Here is a 19,136-nt window from a genome sequence, read left to right as displayed (position 1 = left end):
GGTGCACTGTGACACTCTCTGACAGCCTGTAACACACTGTGACACTCTCTTAGACACACTGACACGTACTGTTCTTATCTAACACTTTCTGAGACGCACTGCAACACTCTCTGATCCTATCTGACACTCTCTGAGACACACTGTGACATTCTCTCACAGACTGTGACTCTCTCTGAGCCAAATGCTGACACTCTCTGACACTCTCTGAGACACAGTATGACACACTGTGACACTTTCTGACTCTCTCTGAGACACTCTGCAATACACTTTAAGATTCTCTGACAGATTGTGTCTCACAGTGACACTCTCTGAGAAATACTGTGACACTTTCGGACTCTTTCTGAGTCTCTGAGACACACTGTGTCACTCTCTTAGACACACTGTGACCCTCTCTGACACTCTCTTAAACACATTGTGACATTCTCTGACTCTCTCTGACTCTCTCTAAGGAACACTGTGATACTCTCTGATAGACTGTGACACACTTAGACACTCTCAAAGACAGACTGTGATACTTTCTGACTCTCTGAGACACACTGTGATACTCTCTGACTCTCTCTGAGACACACTGTGACACTCTCTGAGGCACACTGTGACACTCTCTGACACACTGACACTCTCTAAGACAGACTGTGCACTCTCTGATTCTCAAAGACACTCTCTGTGACACACTGTGACACTCTCTGACTCTCTCTGAGGCAAACTGTGACACTTTCTGACTTCCTCTGACTCTCTGAGACACACTGTGATACTCTTTGAGACACACTGTGACACTCTCTGAGACAGACTGTGACATTTTCTGACTCTCTCTGACTCTCTGTGACACACTGTGACACTCTCTGATCCTATCTGACATTCCCAGAGACACACTGTGACACACTTCGACTCTCTCTGACACTCGCTGAGACACACCGTGACACTCTCTGACAGGCTGTGACACACTGTGACACTCTCTGACACTTTGAGACACACTGTGACACTCTCTCAAATACACTGTGACACGCCCTCTCAGACTGTGACACACTGCGACACACTCTGACACTCGCTGAGACACACTGGGACACTCTCTGACTCTCTCTGACAATTTGAGATGCACTGTGACACTCTCTGATCCTATCTGTGACACACTGTGACACTCTCTGACAGACTGTGACACACTGTGTCACTCTCAAAGACAGACTGTGATACTTTCTGACTCCCTCTGACTCACTCTAAAATATACTGTAGCCTTCTCTGACAGAGCATGACCCCCGGTGCCACTCTCTGAGACAGACTGTGACACACTCTGACTCCCTGAGATACACTGTGATACAGTCTGACTCTCTGTGACACTCTATGAGGCACAGTATGACACACTACGACACTCTCTGACTCACTCTGACACTCTCTGAGACAAACTGTGACACTCTCTCACAGACTGTGACCCTCTCTGAAACAAACTCTAACCATCACTGAAACTCTCTGAGACACACTGTGACACTCTCTCACAGACTGTGACACTCTATGACTGTCTCTTATACTTTTGTAGACACACTGTGACACTCTCTGACTCTCTGAGACACACTGTGACACTCTGTGACTCTCTCTGTCCCTCTCTGACACTCTCTGAGACACACTGTGACATTTTTGACCCGCTCTCACACTCTTTGAGACACACTGTGACACTCACTGACTCGCTCTGAGACACACTGTGACACTCTCTGACTCTCTCTGAGACACACTGTGACACTCTCTGACTCTCTCTGTGATACCCTGTGACGCGCACTCACACTCTCTGAGAAACACGGTAATGCTCTCTGACAGACTCTGACAGACTGTGACACTTTCTGTGACACACAATAACACTCTCTCACGGACGGTGACACTCTCTGACACTGGGGTGACATTTTCTGAGACACTGTGACACTCCTTGAGACACACTGTGACACTTTCTGTCTCTCTCTGACTCCCTGAGACATACTGTGAGACTCTCTGAATCGCTCTGACCCGCTCTGACTCTCTCTGAGACACACTGTGACACTCTCTGACAGACTGTGACAGACTGTGACACTCTCTGACTCTCTCTGACACTCTCTTAGACACACTGTAACACTATTTGAGACACACTGTGACACTCTCTGTCTCTCTCTCTGAGACACACTGTGACTCTCTCTGAGGTACACTGTGACACTCTCTGACAGACTGTGACAGACTGTGACACTCTCTGACTCTCTCTGACACTCTCTTAGACACACTGTAACACTCTTTGAGACACACTGTGACACTCTCTGATCTGCTCTGACTCTCTGACTCTTTCTGAGACGCACTTTGACACTCGTCGACTCACTCTGACACTCTGTGAGGCACAGTATGACATACTGTGACACTCTCTGACTCTCTCTGGCAGTCTCTGAGGCACACTGTGACACTCTCTGACAGACTGTAACACTTCTGAACCTCTCTGACTCACTCTGAAATATACTGTAACCTTCTCTGACAGACTGTGACACACTGTGACACTCTCAGAGACAGACTGTGACACGTTCCGACTCTCTCTGAATCTGAGACACGCTGTGAGTCTCTCTTAAACACACTGTGACTCTCTCTGACACTCTCTGCGGCACACTGTGACACGCTCTGACAGACTGTGACACACTGTGACATTCTCTGACCCTCTCTGAGACCGACTGTGACACTCTCTGACTCTCCCTGACACTCTCTGAGGCAGACTGAGACACTCTCTGAAACACACTGTGGCACTCTCTGACTCTCCCTGACACTCTCTGAGGCAGACTGAGACACTCTCTGAAACACACTGTGGCACTCTCTCACAGACTGTGACACTCTCTGACAGACTATGACACACTGTGACACACTCTGACCCTCTCTGAGACCGACTGTGACACTCTCTGACTCTCCCTGACACTCTCTGAGGCACAGCACGACATCTGTGACCCTCTCTGACAGATTGTGACAAACTGTGACACTCTCTGACCCTCTCTGACTCACTCCCAAATATACTGTAACCATCTCTGCCAGACTGTGACACACTGAGACACTCTCATAGACACACTATGACACTCTCTGATTCTATCTGACACTCTCTGATACACACTGTGACACTCTCTGACTCTCTCTGACACTCCCCGAAACACAATATGACATTCTCTGACAGACTGTGACAGACTGTGGCACTCCCTGACACACTATAACACTCTCTGACTGACTGTGACACACTCTGACACATGGTGAAATTCGCTGTGACACTCTTTAAGACACACTGTGACACTCTCTGACTATCTCTGAGTCACCCTATAATTCTCTCTAACAGACTATGACACACTGTGGCACTCTCTGACAGACTGTGACACACAATGACACACTCTGACGCTCTCTGATACACAGTGTGAGACTCTCTGTGACACACTGTGACACTCTCTGACACTCTCTTAGACACACTGTCACACTCTCTAACTCTCTCTGAAACACACTGTGAAACTCTCTGACAGACTGTAATACACTGTGACACTCTCTGACACTCTCTTAGACACACGGTGACACGCTCTGACTCTCCCTGACACTCTCTGAGACACACTGTGACACTCTCTGACACATGGTGACATATTCTGAGATACTGTGATGCTCTCTGTGACACTGTGACACGTTCCATCTCTCTCTGATTCCCTGAGACACACTTCGACACTCTCTGACACATTGTGACACTGACTGACTGTGACACTCCCGGACACACTATGACATTCTCTGAGACATTGTGACACTCTCTGAAACACAATGTGACACTCTCTGACTCTCTCTGACTCTCTGGGACACACTGTGACACTCTCTGAGATGCACTGGGACACACTGTGACACTCTCTGTCTCTCTCTGACACTCTGAGACACACTGTGATACACTGTGACTCTCTCTCTGACACTCTCCAAAATACAATGTGGCACTCTCTGACAGACAGGGACAGACTGTGACACTCCTGACACACTGTAACACTCTCTGACTGGCTCTGACACATGGTGAAATTCTCTGTGACACTGTGACACTCTGAGACACACTGTGATACTCTCTGTCTCTCTCTCTCTCTGACACTCTGAGACACGCTGTGACACTCTGTGCCTCTCTCTGACACTCTTTGAGATGCACTGTGACACTCTGTGACTCTCTCGGTCACTTTCTGAAACACAATGTGGCACTCTCTGACCGACTGTGACACACTGTGACACTCCCTGACACACAAAAACACTCTCTGACACATGGTGAAATTCTCTGTGACACTGTGACACTCTCTAAGACACACTGTGACACTCTCTGAGAGACACTGAGACCCTCTTTGTCTCTCTCTGTGACAATTTTTGACTCTCTCTCACACTCTCTGAGACACACTGTGTCACTTTCTGACTCTCTCTGAGAAACACTGTGACACTCTCTGACAGACTGTGACAGACTGTGACAATTTATGAGACACACGATGACACTCACTGACCTACTGTGACACTCTCTGACACACGGTGACATTTTCTGCGACACTGTGACACTCTCTGAGACACACTGTGACACTCTCTCATAGACTGTGACTCTCTCTGAGCCAAATGCTGACACTCTCTGGCACTCTCTGAGACACAGTATGACACACTGTGACACGTTCTGACACACTCTGAAATACAATGTAACATTCTCTGACAGACTGTCACAATGTGACACTCTCTGAGACAAACTGTGACACTTTCTGACTCTCTCTGACTCTCTGAAACACACTCTCATCCTCTCTTAGATGCACTGTGACACTCTCTGAGACACACTGTGACACACTCTGACAGACCGTGTCACACTGAGACACTCTCAAGACAGATTGTGACCCTTTCTGTCTCTCTCTCTCTGACTCTGTGAGACACACTGTGACACTCACTGAGACACAATCTGACACTCTCTGACTCTCTCCGAAACTCTCAGACACACTGAGACACTCTCTGACTCACTGTGACACTCTCAGACACACCGTGACACTCTCTGACTTTCTCTAACACTTTGAGACACAATTTGACACTCTCTGATCCTATCTTACACTCTCTGAGACACACTGTGACACTTTCTGACTCTCTCTGACTATCTGAAACACACTGTCATCCTCTCTTAGATGCACTGTGACACTCTCTTAGATGCACTGTGACACTCTCTGACAGACTGTGTCACACTGAGACACTCTCAAGACAGATTGTGACCCTTTCTGTCTCTCTCTCTCTGACTCTCTGAGACACAATGTGACACTCACTGAGGCACAATCTGACACTCTCTGACTCTCTCTGAAACTCTCAGACACACTGTGACACTCTCTGACAGACTGTGTCACACTGAGACACTCTCAAGACAGATTGTGACCCTTTCTGTCTCTCTCTCTCTGACTCTCTGAGACACAATGTGACACTCACTGAGGCACAATCTGACACTCTCTGACTCTCTCTGAAACTCTCAGACACACTGTGACACTCTCTGACAGACTGTGTCACACTGAGACACTCTCAAGACAGATTGTGACCCTTTCTGTCTCTCTCTCTCTGACTCTCTGAGACACAATGTGACACTCACTGAGGCACAATCTGACACTCTCTGACTCTCTCTGAAACTCTCAGACACACTGTGACACTCTCTGACAGACTGTGTCACACTGAGACACTCTCAAGACAGATTGTGACCCTTTCTGTCTCTCTCTCTCTGACTCTCTGAGACACAATGTGACACTCACTGAGGCACAATCTGACACTCTCTGACTCTCTCTGAAACTCTCAGACACACTGTGACACTCTCTGACAGACTGTGTCACACTGAGACACTCTCAAGACAGATTGTGACCCTTTCTGTCTCTCTCTCTCTGACTCTCTGAGACACACTGTGACACTCACTGAGGCACAATCTGACACTCTCTGACTCTCCAAAACTCTTAGACACACTGTGACACTCTCTGGCTCTCTCTGACACTCTCAGACACACCGTGACACGCTCTGCGACACACTATGACACTCTCTCAAACGCACTGTGATACTCTCTGACTCTCTGAGATACAGTATGACACTCTCTGACATTCTCTCAAACACACTGCGTCACTCTCTGTGACACATTCTGACACTCTCTGAGGGACTGTGACACACTGTGACACTCTCTGACAGTCGCTGAGACACTGGGACAGTCTCTGACTCTGTGACTATTTGAGACGCATTGTGACACTCTCTGACTCTCTCTGAAACACACTGTGACACTCTCTGAGACTCTCTGAGACACACAGTGACACTCTCTGACAGACTGTGACAGACTGTGACACCCTCAAAGACAGACTGTGTCACTTTCTGAATCTCTGAGACACACTGTGACACTCACAGAGACACACTGTGACATTCTCTGACAGACTGTGACAAACTGTGACACTCTCTGAGAGACACTGTGACACTTTCCGTCTCTCTCTGACTCTCTCTGAGACACACTGACACTCTCTGACCCGTTCTGACACTCTCTGAGACAGACTGTGAGACTCACTGACATTCTCTAACTCTCTCTGTTACACACTGTGACAATCTCTGACACTCTCTGAGACACTCTGTGATACAGTCTGACTCTCTCTGGCTCTCTCTGAGGTACAGTACGACATACTGTGACACTCGCTGACTCACTCTGACACACGCTGAGACACACTGTGACACTCTCTGACACTCTCTGAGTCAAGCTGTGACATGTTCTGACTCTCTCTGACTCTCCGAGACACACTGTCATCCTCTCTGAGACACACTGTGACACTCTCTGACTCTGTCTGATACTTTGAGCTGCACTGTGACACTCTTTGATCCTATCTGGCACTCTCTGAGACACACTGGGACACTCTCTGACTCTCTCTGAAACACACTGTGGCACTCGCTGACAGATTGTGACACATTCTGACTCTACCTGAATTTCTGAGACACACTGTGACCCTCTCTGACACACGCTGAGGCACACTGTGACACCCTCTGACACTCTCTCATACACACTATGACACTCTCTGACTCTCTCTGAGACACAATGTGACACTCTCTGACACTCTCTCAAACGCACTGTGACACTCTCCGACTCTCTGAGATACACTATGACACTCTCTGACACTCTCTCAAACACACTGCGACACTCTCTGAGACAAATTGTGACACTCTCTGCCAGACTGTGACACACTGTGACACTCTCATAGACACACTATGACACTCTCTGATTCTATCTGACACTCTCTGATACACACTGTGACACTCTCTGACTCTCTCTGACACTCCCCGAAACACAATATGACATTCTCTGACAGACTGTGACAGACTGTGGCACTCCCTGACACACTATAACACTCTCTGACTGACTGTGACACACTCTGACACATGGTGAAATTCGCTGTGACACTCTTTAAGACACACTGTGACACTCTCTGACTATCTCTGAGTCACCCTATAATTCTCTCTAACAGACTATGACACACTGTGGCACTCTCTGACAGACTGTGACACACAATGACACACAATGACGCTCTCTGATACACAGTGTGAGACTCTCTGTGACACACTGTGACACACTATGACACTCTCTTAGACACACTGTGACACTCTCTGACACTCTCTTAGACACACTGTCACACTCTCTAACTCTCTCTGAAACACACTGTGAAACTCTCTGACAGACTGTAATACACTGTGACACTCTCTGACACTCTCTTAGACACACGGTGACACGCTCTGACTCTCCCTGACACTCTCTGAGACACACTGTGACACTCTCTGACACATGGTGACATATTCTGAGATACTGTGATGCTCTCTGTGACACTGTGACACGTTCCATCTCTCTCTGATTCCCTGAGACACACTTCGACACTCTCTGACACATTGTGACACTGACTGACTGTGACACTCCCGGACACACTATGACATTCTCTGAGACATTGTGACACTCTCTGAAACACAATGTGACACTCTCTGACTCTCTCTGACTCTCTGGGACACACTGTGACACTCTCTGAGATGCACTGGGACACACTGTGACACTCTCTGTCTCTCTCTGACACTCTGAGACACACTGTGATACACTGTGACTCTCTCTCTGACACTCTCCAAAATACAATGTGGCACTCTCTGACAGACAGGGACAGACTGTGACACTCCTGACACACTGTAACACTCTCTGACTGGCTCTGACACACTCTGACACATGGTGAAATTCTCTGTGACACTGTGACACTCTGAGACACACTGTGATACTCTCTGTCTCTCTCTCTCTCTGACACTCTGAGACACGCTGTGACACTCTGTGCCTCTCTCTGACACTCTTTGAGATGCACTGTGACACTCTGTGACTCTCTCGGTCACTTTCTGAAACACAATGTGGCACTCTCTGACCGACTGTGACACACTGTGACACTCCCTGACACACAAAAACACTCTCTGACACATGGTGAAATTCTCTGTGACACTGTGACACTCTCTAAGACACACTGTGACACTCTCTGAGAGACACTGAGACCCTCTTTGTCTCTCTCTGTGACAATTTTTGACTCTCTCTCACACTCTCTGAGACACACTGTGTCACTTTCTGACTCTCTCTGAGAAACACTGTGACACTCTCTGACAGACTGTGACAGACTGTGACAATTTATGAGACACACGATGACACTCACTGACCTACTGTGACACTCTCTGACACACGGTGACATTTTCTGCGACACTGTGACACTCTCTGAGACACACTGTGACACTCTCTCATAGACTGTGACTCTCTCTGAGCCAAATGCTGACACTCTCTGGCACTCTCTGAGACACAGTATGACACACTGTGACACGTTCTGACACACTCTGAAATACAATGTAACATTCTCTGACAGACTGTCACAATGTGACACTCTCTGAGACAAACTGTGACACTTTCTGACTCTCTCTGACTCTCTGAAACACACTCTCATCCTCTCTTAGATGCACTGTGACACTCTCTGAGACACACTGTGACACTCTCTGACAGACCGTGTCACACTGAGACACTCTCAAGACAGATTGTGACCCTTTCTGTCTCTCTCTCTCTGACTCTGTGAGACACACTGTGACACTCACTGAGACACAATCTGACACTCTCTGACTCTCTCCGAAACTCTCAGACACACTGAGACACTCTCTGACTCACTGTGACACTCTCAGACACACCGTGACACTCTCTGACTTTCTCTAACACTTTGAGACACAATTTGACACTCTCTGATCCTATCTTACACTCTCTGAGACACACTGTGACACTCTCTGACTCTCTCTGAAACACAATGTGACACTCGCTGACAGACTGTGACACTTTCTGACTCTCCCTGAATCTCTGAGACACATCGTGACACCATCTGACTCTCTCTGAAACTCTCTGTGACACTCTCTGACACACGCTGACTCACACTGTGACACTCTGGCACTTTCTCAAACACACTGTGACACTCTCTGATCCTATTTGACACTCTCTGAGGCAAACTGTGACACTTTCTGACTCTCTCTGACTATCTGAAACACACTGTCATCCTCTCTTAGATGCACTGTGACACTCTCTTAGATGCACTGTGACACTCTCTGACAGACTGTGTCACACTGAGACACTCTCAAGACAGATTGTGACCCTTTCTGTCTCTCTCTCTCTGACTCTCTGAGACACAATGTGACACTCACTGAGGCACAATCTGACACTCTCTGACTCTCTCTGAAACTCTCAGACACACTGTGACACTCTCTGACAGACTGTGTCACACTGAGACACTCTCAAGACAGATTGTGACCCTTTCTGTCTCTCTCTCTCTGACTCTCTGAGACACAATGTGACACTCACTGAGGCACAATCTGACACTCTCTGACTCTCTCTGAAACTCTCAGACACACTGTGACACTCTCTGACAGACTGTGTCACACTGAGACACTCTCAAGACAGATTGTGACCCTTTCTGTCTCTCTCTCTCTGACTCTCTGAGACACAATGTGACACTCACTGAGGCACAATCTGACACTCTCTGACTCTCTCTGAAACTCTCAGACACACTGTGACACTCTCTGACAGACTGTGTCACACTGAGACACTCTCAAGACAGATTGTGACCCTTTCTGTCTCTCTCTCTCTGACTCTCTGAGACACAATGTGACACTCACTGAGGCACAATCTGACACTCTCTGACTCTCTCTGAAACTCTCAGACACACTGTGACACTCTCTGACAGACTGTGTCACACTGAGACACTCTCAAGACAGATTGTGACCCTTTCTGTCTCTCTCTCTCTGACTCTCTGAGACACACTGTGACACTCACTGAGGCACAATCTGACACTCTCTGACTCTCCAAAACTCTTAGACACACTGTGACACTCTCTGGCTCTCTCTGACACTCTCAGACACACCGTGACACGCTCTGCGACACACTATGACACTCTCTCAAACGCACTGTGATACTCTCTGACTCTCTGAGATACACTATGACACTCTCTGACACTCTCTCAAACACACTGCAACACTCTCTGAGACAAATTGTGACACTCTCTGCCAGACTGTGACACACTGTGACACTCTCATAGACACACTATGACACTCTCTGATTCTATCTGACACTCTCTGATACACACTGTGACACTCTCTGACAGACTGTGTCACACTGAGACACTCTCAAGACAGATTGTGACCCTTTCTGTCTCTCTTTCTCAGACTCTCTGAGACACACTGTGACACTCACTGAGGCACAATCTGACACTCTCTGACTCTCTCTGAAACTCTCAGACACACTGTGACACTCTCTGACAGACTGTGTCACACTGAGACACTCTCAAGACAGATTGTGACCCTTTCTGTCTCTCTCTCTCTGACTCTCTGAGACACACTGTGACACTCACTGAGGCACAATCTGACACTCTCTGACTCTCCAAAACTCTTAGACACACTGTGACACTCTCTGACAGACTGTGTCACACTGAGACACTCTCAAGACAGATTGTGACCCTTTCTGTCTCTCTCTCTCTGACTCTCTGAGACACACTGTGACACTCACTGAGGCACAATCTGACACTCTCTGACTCTCCAAAACTCTTAGACACACTGTGACACTCTCTGGCTCTCTCTGACATTCTCAGACACACCGTGACACGCTCTGCGACACACTATGACACTCTCTCAAACGCACTGTGATACTCTCTGACTCTCTGAGATACACTATGACACTCTCTGACACTCTCTCAAACACACTGCAACACTCTCTGAGACAAATTGTGACACTCTCTGCCAGACTGTGACACACTGTGACACTCTCATAGACACACTATGACACTCTCTGATTCTATCTGACACTCTCTGATACACACTGTGACACTCTCTGACTCTCTCTGACACTCCCCGAAACACAATATGACATTCTCTGACAGACTGTGACAGACTGTGGCACTCCCTGACACACTATAACACTCTCTGACTGACTGTGACAAACTCTGACACATGGTGAAATTCGCTGTGACACTCTTTAAGACACACTGTGACACTCTCTGACTATCTCTGAGTCACCCTATAATTCTCTCTAACAGACTATGACACACTGTGGCACTCTCTGACAGACTGTGACACACAATGACACACAATGACGCTCTCTGATACACAGTGTGAGACTCTCTGTGACACACTGTGACACACTATGACACTCTCTTAGACACACTGTGACACTCTCTGACACTCTCTTAGACACACTGTCACACTCTCTAACTCTCTCTGAAACACACTGTGAAACTCTCTGACAGACTGTAATACACTGTGACACTCTCTGACACTCTCTTAGACACACGGTGACACGCTCTGACTCTCCCTGACACTCTCTGAGACACACTGTGACACTCTCTGACACATGGTGACATATTCTGAGATACTGTGATGCTCTCTGTGACACTGTGACACGTTCCATCTCTCTCTGATTCCCTGAGACACACTTCGACACTCTCTGACACATTGTGATACTGACTGACTGTGACACTCCCGGACACACTATGACATTCTCTGAGACATTGTGACACTCTCTGAAACACAATGTGACACTCTCTGACTCTCTCTGACTCTCTGGGACACACTGTGACACTCTCTGAGATGCACTGGGACACACTGTGACACTCTCTGTCTCTCTCTGACACTCTGAGACACACTGTGATACACTGTGACTCTCTCTCTGACACTCTCCAAAATACAATGTGGCACTCTCTGACAGACAGGGACAGACTGTGACACTCCTGACACACTGTAACACTCTCTGACTGGCTCTGACACACTCTGACACATGGTGAAATTCTCTGTGACACTGTGACACTCTGAGACACACTGTGATACTCTCTGTCTCTCTCTCTCTCTGACACTCTGAGACACGCTGTGACACTCTGTGCCTCTCTCTGACACTCTTTGAGATGCACTGTGACACTCTGTGACTCTCTCGGTCACTTTCTGAAACACAATGTGGCACTCTCTGACCGACTGTGACACACTGTGACACTCCCTGACACACAAAAACACTCTCTGACACATGGTGAAATTCTCTGTGACACTGTGACACTCTCTAAGACACACTGTGACACTCTCTGAGAGACACTGAGACCCTCTTTGTCTCTCTCTGTGACAATTTTTGACTCTCTCTCACACTCTCTGAGACACACTGTGTCACTTTCTGACTCTCTCTGAGAAACACTGTGACACTCTCTGACAGACTGTGACAGACTGTGACAATTTATGAGACACACGATGACACTCACTGACCTACTGTGACACTCTCTGACACACAGTGACATTTTCTGCGACACTGTGACACTCTCTGAGACACACTGTGACACTCTCTCATAGACTGTGACTCTCTCTGAGCCAAATGCTGACACTCTCTGGCACTCTCTGAGACACAGTATGACACACTGTGACACGTTCTGACACACTCTGAAATACAATGTAACATTCTCTGACAGACTGTCACAATGTGACACTCTCTGAGACAAACTGTGACACTTTCTGACTCTCTCTGACTCTCTGAAACACACTCTCATCCTCTCTTAGATGCACTGTGACACTCTCTGAGACACACTGTGACACACTCTGACAGACCGTGTCACACTGAGACACTCTCAAGACAGATTGTGACCCTTTCTGTCTCTCTCTCTCTGACTCTGTGAGACACACTGTGACACTCACTGAGACACAATCTGACACTCTCTGACTCTCTCCGAAACTCTCAGACACACTGAGACACTCTCTGACTCACTGTGACACTCTCAGACACACCGTGACACTCTCTGACTTTCTCTAACACTTTGAGACACAATTTGACACTCTCTGATCCTATCTTACACTCTCTGAGACACACTGTGACACTCTCTGACTCTCTCTGAAACACAATGTGACACTCGCTGACAGACTGTGACACTTTCTGACTCTCCCTGAATCTCTGAGACACACTGTGACACCATCTGACTCTCTCTGAAACTCTCTGTGACACTCTCTGACACACGCTGACTCACACTGTGACACTCTGGCACTTTCTCAAACACACTGTGACACTCTCTGATCCTATTTGACACTCTCTGAGGCAAACTGTGACACTTTCTGACTCTCTCTGACTATCTGAAACACACTGTCATCCTCTCTTAGATGCACTGTGACACTCTCTTAGATGCACTGTGACACTCTCTGACAGACTGTGTCACACTGAGACACTCTCAAGACAGATTGTGACCCTTTCTGTCTCTCTCTCTCTGACTCTCTGAGACACAATGTGACACTCACTGAGGCACAATCTGACACTCTCTGACTCTCTCTGAAACTCTCAGACACACTGTGACACTCTCTGACAGACTGTATCACACTGAGACACTCTCAAGACAGATTGTGACCCTTTCTGTCTCTCTCTCTCTGACTCTCTGAGACACAATGTGACACTCACTGAGGCACAATCTGACACTCTCTGACTCTCTCTGAAACTCTCAGACACACTGTGACACTCTCTGACAGACTGTGTCACACTGAGACACTCTCAAGACAGATTGTGACCCTTTCTGTCTCTCTCTCTCTGACTCTCTGAGACACAATGTGACACTCACTGAGGCACAATCTGACACTCTCTGACTCTCTCTGAAACTCTCAGACACACTGTGACACTCTCTGACAGACTGTGTCACACTGAGACACTCTCAAGACAGATTGTGACCCTTTCTGTCTCTCTCTCTCTGACTCTCTGAGACACAATGTGACACTCACTGAGGCACAATCTGACACTCTCTGACTCTCTCTGAAACTCTCAGACACACTGTGACACTCTCTGACAGACTGTGTCACACTGAGACACTCTCAAGACAGATTGTGACCCTTTCTGTCTCTCTCTCTCTGACTCTCTGAGACACAATGTGACACTCACTGAGGCACAATCTGACACTCTCTGACTCTCTCTGAAACTCTCAGACACACTGTGACACTCTCTGACAGACTGTGTCACACTGAGACACTCTCAAGACAGATTGTGACCCTTTCTGTCTCTCTCTCTCTGACTCTCTGAGACACACTGTGACACTCACTGAGGCACAATCTGACACTCTCTGACTCTCCAAAACTCTTAGACACACTGTGACACTCTCTGACAGACTGTGTCACACTGAGACACTCTCAAGACAGATTGTGACCCTTTCTGTCTCTCTCTCTCTGACTCTCTGAGACACACTGTGACACTCACTGAGGCACAATCTGACACTCTCTGACTCTCCAAAACTCTTAGACACACTGTGACACTCTCTGGCTCTCTCTGACACTCTCAGACACACCGTGACACGCTCTGCGACACACTATGACACTCTCTCAAACGCACTGTGATACTCTCTGACTCTCTGAGATACACTATGACACTCTCTGACACTCTCTCAAACACACTGCAACACTCTCTGAGACAAATTGTGACACTCTCTGCCAGACTGTGACACACTGTGACACTCTCATAGACACACTATGACACTCTCTGATTCTATCTGACACTCTCTGATACACACTGTGACACTCTCTGACAGACTGTGTCACACTGAGACACTCTCAAGACAGATTGTGACCCTTTCTGTCTCTCTTTCTCAGACTCTCTGAGACACACTGTGACACTCACTGAGGCACAATCTGACACTCTCTGACTCTCTCTGAAACTCTCAGACACACTGTGACACTCTCTGACAGACTGTGTCACACTGAGACACTCTCAAGACAGATTGTGACCCTTTCTGTCTCTCTCTCTCTGACTCTCTGAGACACACTGTGACACTCACTGAGGCACAATCTGACACTCTCTGACTCTCCAAAACTCTTAGACACACTGTGACACTCTCTGACAGACTGTCACACTGAGACACTCTCAAGACAGATTGTGACCCTTTCTGTCTCTCTCTCTCTGACTCTCTGAGACACACTGTGACACTCACTGAGGCACAATCTGACACTCTCTGACTCTCCAAAACTCTTAGACACACTGTGACACTCTCTGGCTCTCTCTGACACTCTCAGACACACCGTGACACGCTCTGCGACACACTATGACACTCTCTCAAACGCACTGTGATACTCTCTGACTCTCTGAGATACACTATGACACTCTCTGACACTCTCTCAAACACACTGCAACACTCTCTGAGACAAATTGTGACACTCTCTGCCAGACTGTGACACACTGTGACACTCTCATAGACACACTATGACACTCTCTGATTCTATCTGACACTCTCTGATACACACTGTGACACTCTCTGACAGACTGTGTCACACTGAGACACTCTCAAGACAGATTGTGACCCTTTCTGTCTCTCTCTCTCTGACTCTCTGAGACACACTGTGACACTCACTGAGGCACAATCTGACACTCTCTGACTCTCTCTGAAACTCTCAGACACACTGTGACACTCTCTGACAGACTGTGTCACACTGAGACACTCTCAAGACAGATTGTGACCCTTTCTGTCTCTCTCTCTCTGACTCTCTGAGACACACTGTGACACTCACTGAGGCACAATCTGACACTCTCTGACTCTCCAAAACTCTTAGACACACTGTGACACTCTCTGACAGACTGTGTCACACTGAGACACTCTCAAGACAGATTGTGACCCTTTCTGTCTCTCTCTCTCTGACTCTCTGAGACACACTGTGACACTCACTGAGGCACAATCTGACACTCTCTGACTCTCCAAAACTCTTAGACACACTGTGACACTCTCTGGCTCTCTCTGACACTCTCAGACACACCGTGACACGCTCTGCGACACACTATGACACTCTCTCAAACGCACTGTGATACTCTCTGACTCTCTGAGATACACTATGACACTCTCTGACACTCTCTCAAACACACTGCAACACTCTCTGAGACAAATTGTGACACTCTCTGCCAGACTGTGACACACTGTGACACTCTCATAGACACACTATGACACTCTCTGATTCTATCTGACACTCTCTGATACACACTGTGACACTCTCTGACTCTCTCTGACACTCCCCGAAACACAATATGACATTCTCTGACAGACTGTGACAGACTGTGGCACTCCCTGACACACTATAACACTCTCTGACTGACTGTGACAAACTCTGACACATGGTGAAATTCGCTGTGACACTCTTTAAGACACACTGTGACACTCTCTGACTATCTCTGAGTCACCCTATAATTCTCTCTAACAGACTATGACACACTGTGGCACTCTCTGACAGACTGTGACACACAATGACACACAATGACGCTCTCTGATACACAGTGTGAGACTCTCTGTGACACACTGTGACACACTATGACACTCTCTTAGACACACTGTGACACTCTCTGACACTCTCTTAGACACACTGTCACACTCTCTAACTCTCTCTGAAACACACTGTGAAACTCTCTGACAGACTGTAATACACTGTGACACCCTCTGACACTCTCTTAGACACACGGTGACACGCTCTGACTCTCCCTGACACTCTCTGAGACACACTGTGACACTCTCTGACACATGGTGACATATTCTGAGATACTGTGATGCTCTCTGTGACACTGTGACACGTTCCATCTCTCTCTGATTCCCTGAGACACACTTCGACACTCTCTGACACATTGTGACACTGACTGACTGTGACACTCCCGGACACACTATGACATTCTCTGAGACATTGTGACACTCTCTGAAACACAATGTGACACTCTCTGACTCTCTCTGACTCTCTGGGACACACTGTGACACTCTCTGAGATGCACTGGGACACACTGTGACACTCTCTGTCTTTCTCTGACACTCTGAGACACACTGTGATACACTGTGACTCTCTCTCTGACACTCTCCAAAATACAATGTGGCACTCTCTGACAGACAGGGACAGACTGTGACACTCCTGACACACTGTAACACTCTCTGACTGGCTCTGACACACTCTGACACATGGTGAAATTCTCTGTGACACTGTGACACTCTGAGACACACTGTGATACTCTCTGTCTCTCTCTCTCTCTGACACTCTGAGACACGCTGTGACACTCTGTGCCTCTCTCTGACACTCTTTGAGATGCACTGTGACACTCTGTGACTCTCTCGGTCACTTTCTGAAACACAATGTGGCACTCTCTGACCGACTGTGACACACTGTGACACTCCCTGACACACAAAAACACTCTCTGACACATGGTGAAATTCTCTGTGACACTGTGACACTCTCTAAGACACACTGTGACACTCTCTGAGAGACACTGAGACCCTCTTTGTCTCTCTCTGTGACAATTTTTGACTCTCTCTCACACTCTCTGAGACACACTGTGTCACTTTCTGACTCTCTCTGAGAAACACTGTGACACTCTCTGACAGACTGTGACAGACTGTGACAATTTATGAGACACACGATGACACTCACTGACCTACTGTGACACTCTCTGACACACGGTGACATTTTCTGCGACACTGTGACACTCTCTGAGACACACTGTGACACTCTCTCATAGACTGTGACTCTCTCTGAGCCAAATGCTGACACTCTCTGGCACTCTCTGAGACACAGTATGACACACTGTGACACGTTCTGACACACTCTGAAATACAATGTAACATTCTCTGACAGACTGTCACAATGTGACACTCTCTGAGACAAACTGTGACACTTTCTGACTCTCTCTGACTCTCTGAAACACACTCTCATCCTCTCTTAGATGCACTGTGACACTCTCTGAGACACACTGTGACACACTCTGACAGACCGTGTCACACTGAGACACTCTCAAGACAGATTGTGACCCTTTCTGTCTCTCTCTCTCTGACTCTGTGAGACACACTGTGACACTCACTGAGACACAATCTGACACTCTCTGACTCTCTCCGAAACTCTCAGACACACTGAGACACTCTCTGACTCACTGTGACACTCTCAGACACACCGTGACACTCTCTGACTTTCTCTAACACTTTGAGACACAATTTGACACTCTCTGATCCTATCTTACACTCTCTGAGACACACTGTGACACTCTCTGACTCTCTCTGAAACACAATGTGACACTCGCTGACAGACTGTGACACTTTCTGACTCTCCCTGAATCTCTGAGACACACTGTGACACCATCTGACTCTCTCTGAAACTCTCTGTGACACTCTCTGACACACGCTGACTCACACTGTGACACTCTGGCACTTTCTCAAACACACTGTGACACTCTCTGATCCTATTTGACACTCTCTGAGGCAAACTGTGACACTTTCTGACTCTCTCTGACTATCTGAAACACACTGTCATCCTCTCTTAGATGCACTGTGACACTCTCTTAGATGCACTGTGACACTCTCTGACAGACTGTGTCACACTGAGACACTCTCAAGACAGATTGTGACCCTTTCTGTCTCTCTCTCTCTGACTCTCTGAGACACAATGTGACACTCACTGAGGCACAATCTGACACTCTCTGACTCTCTCTGAAACTCTCAGACACACTGTGACACTCTCTGACAGACTGTGTCACACTGAGACACTCTCAAGACAGATTGTGACCCTTTCTGTCTCTCTCTCTCTGACTCTCTGAGACACAATGTGACACTCACTGAGGCACAATCTGACACTCTCTGACTCTCTCTGAAACTCTCAGACAC

This window comes from Chiloscyllium punctatum, chromosome 6 (assembly GCF_047496795.1).
Source record: "Chiloscyllium punctatum isolate Juve2018m chromosome 6, sChiPun1.3, whole genome shotgun sequence".
NCBI classification, from domain to species: Eukaryota; Metazoa; Chordata; class Chondrichthyes; order Orectolobiformes; family Hemiscylliidae; genus Chiloscyllium; species Chiloscyllium punctatum.
Note: the sequence above shows the minus strand (reverse complement) of the source record.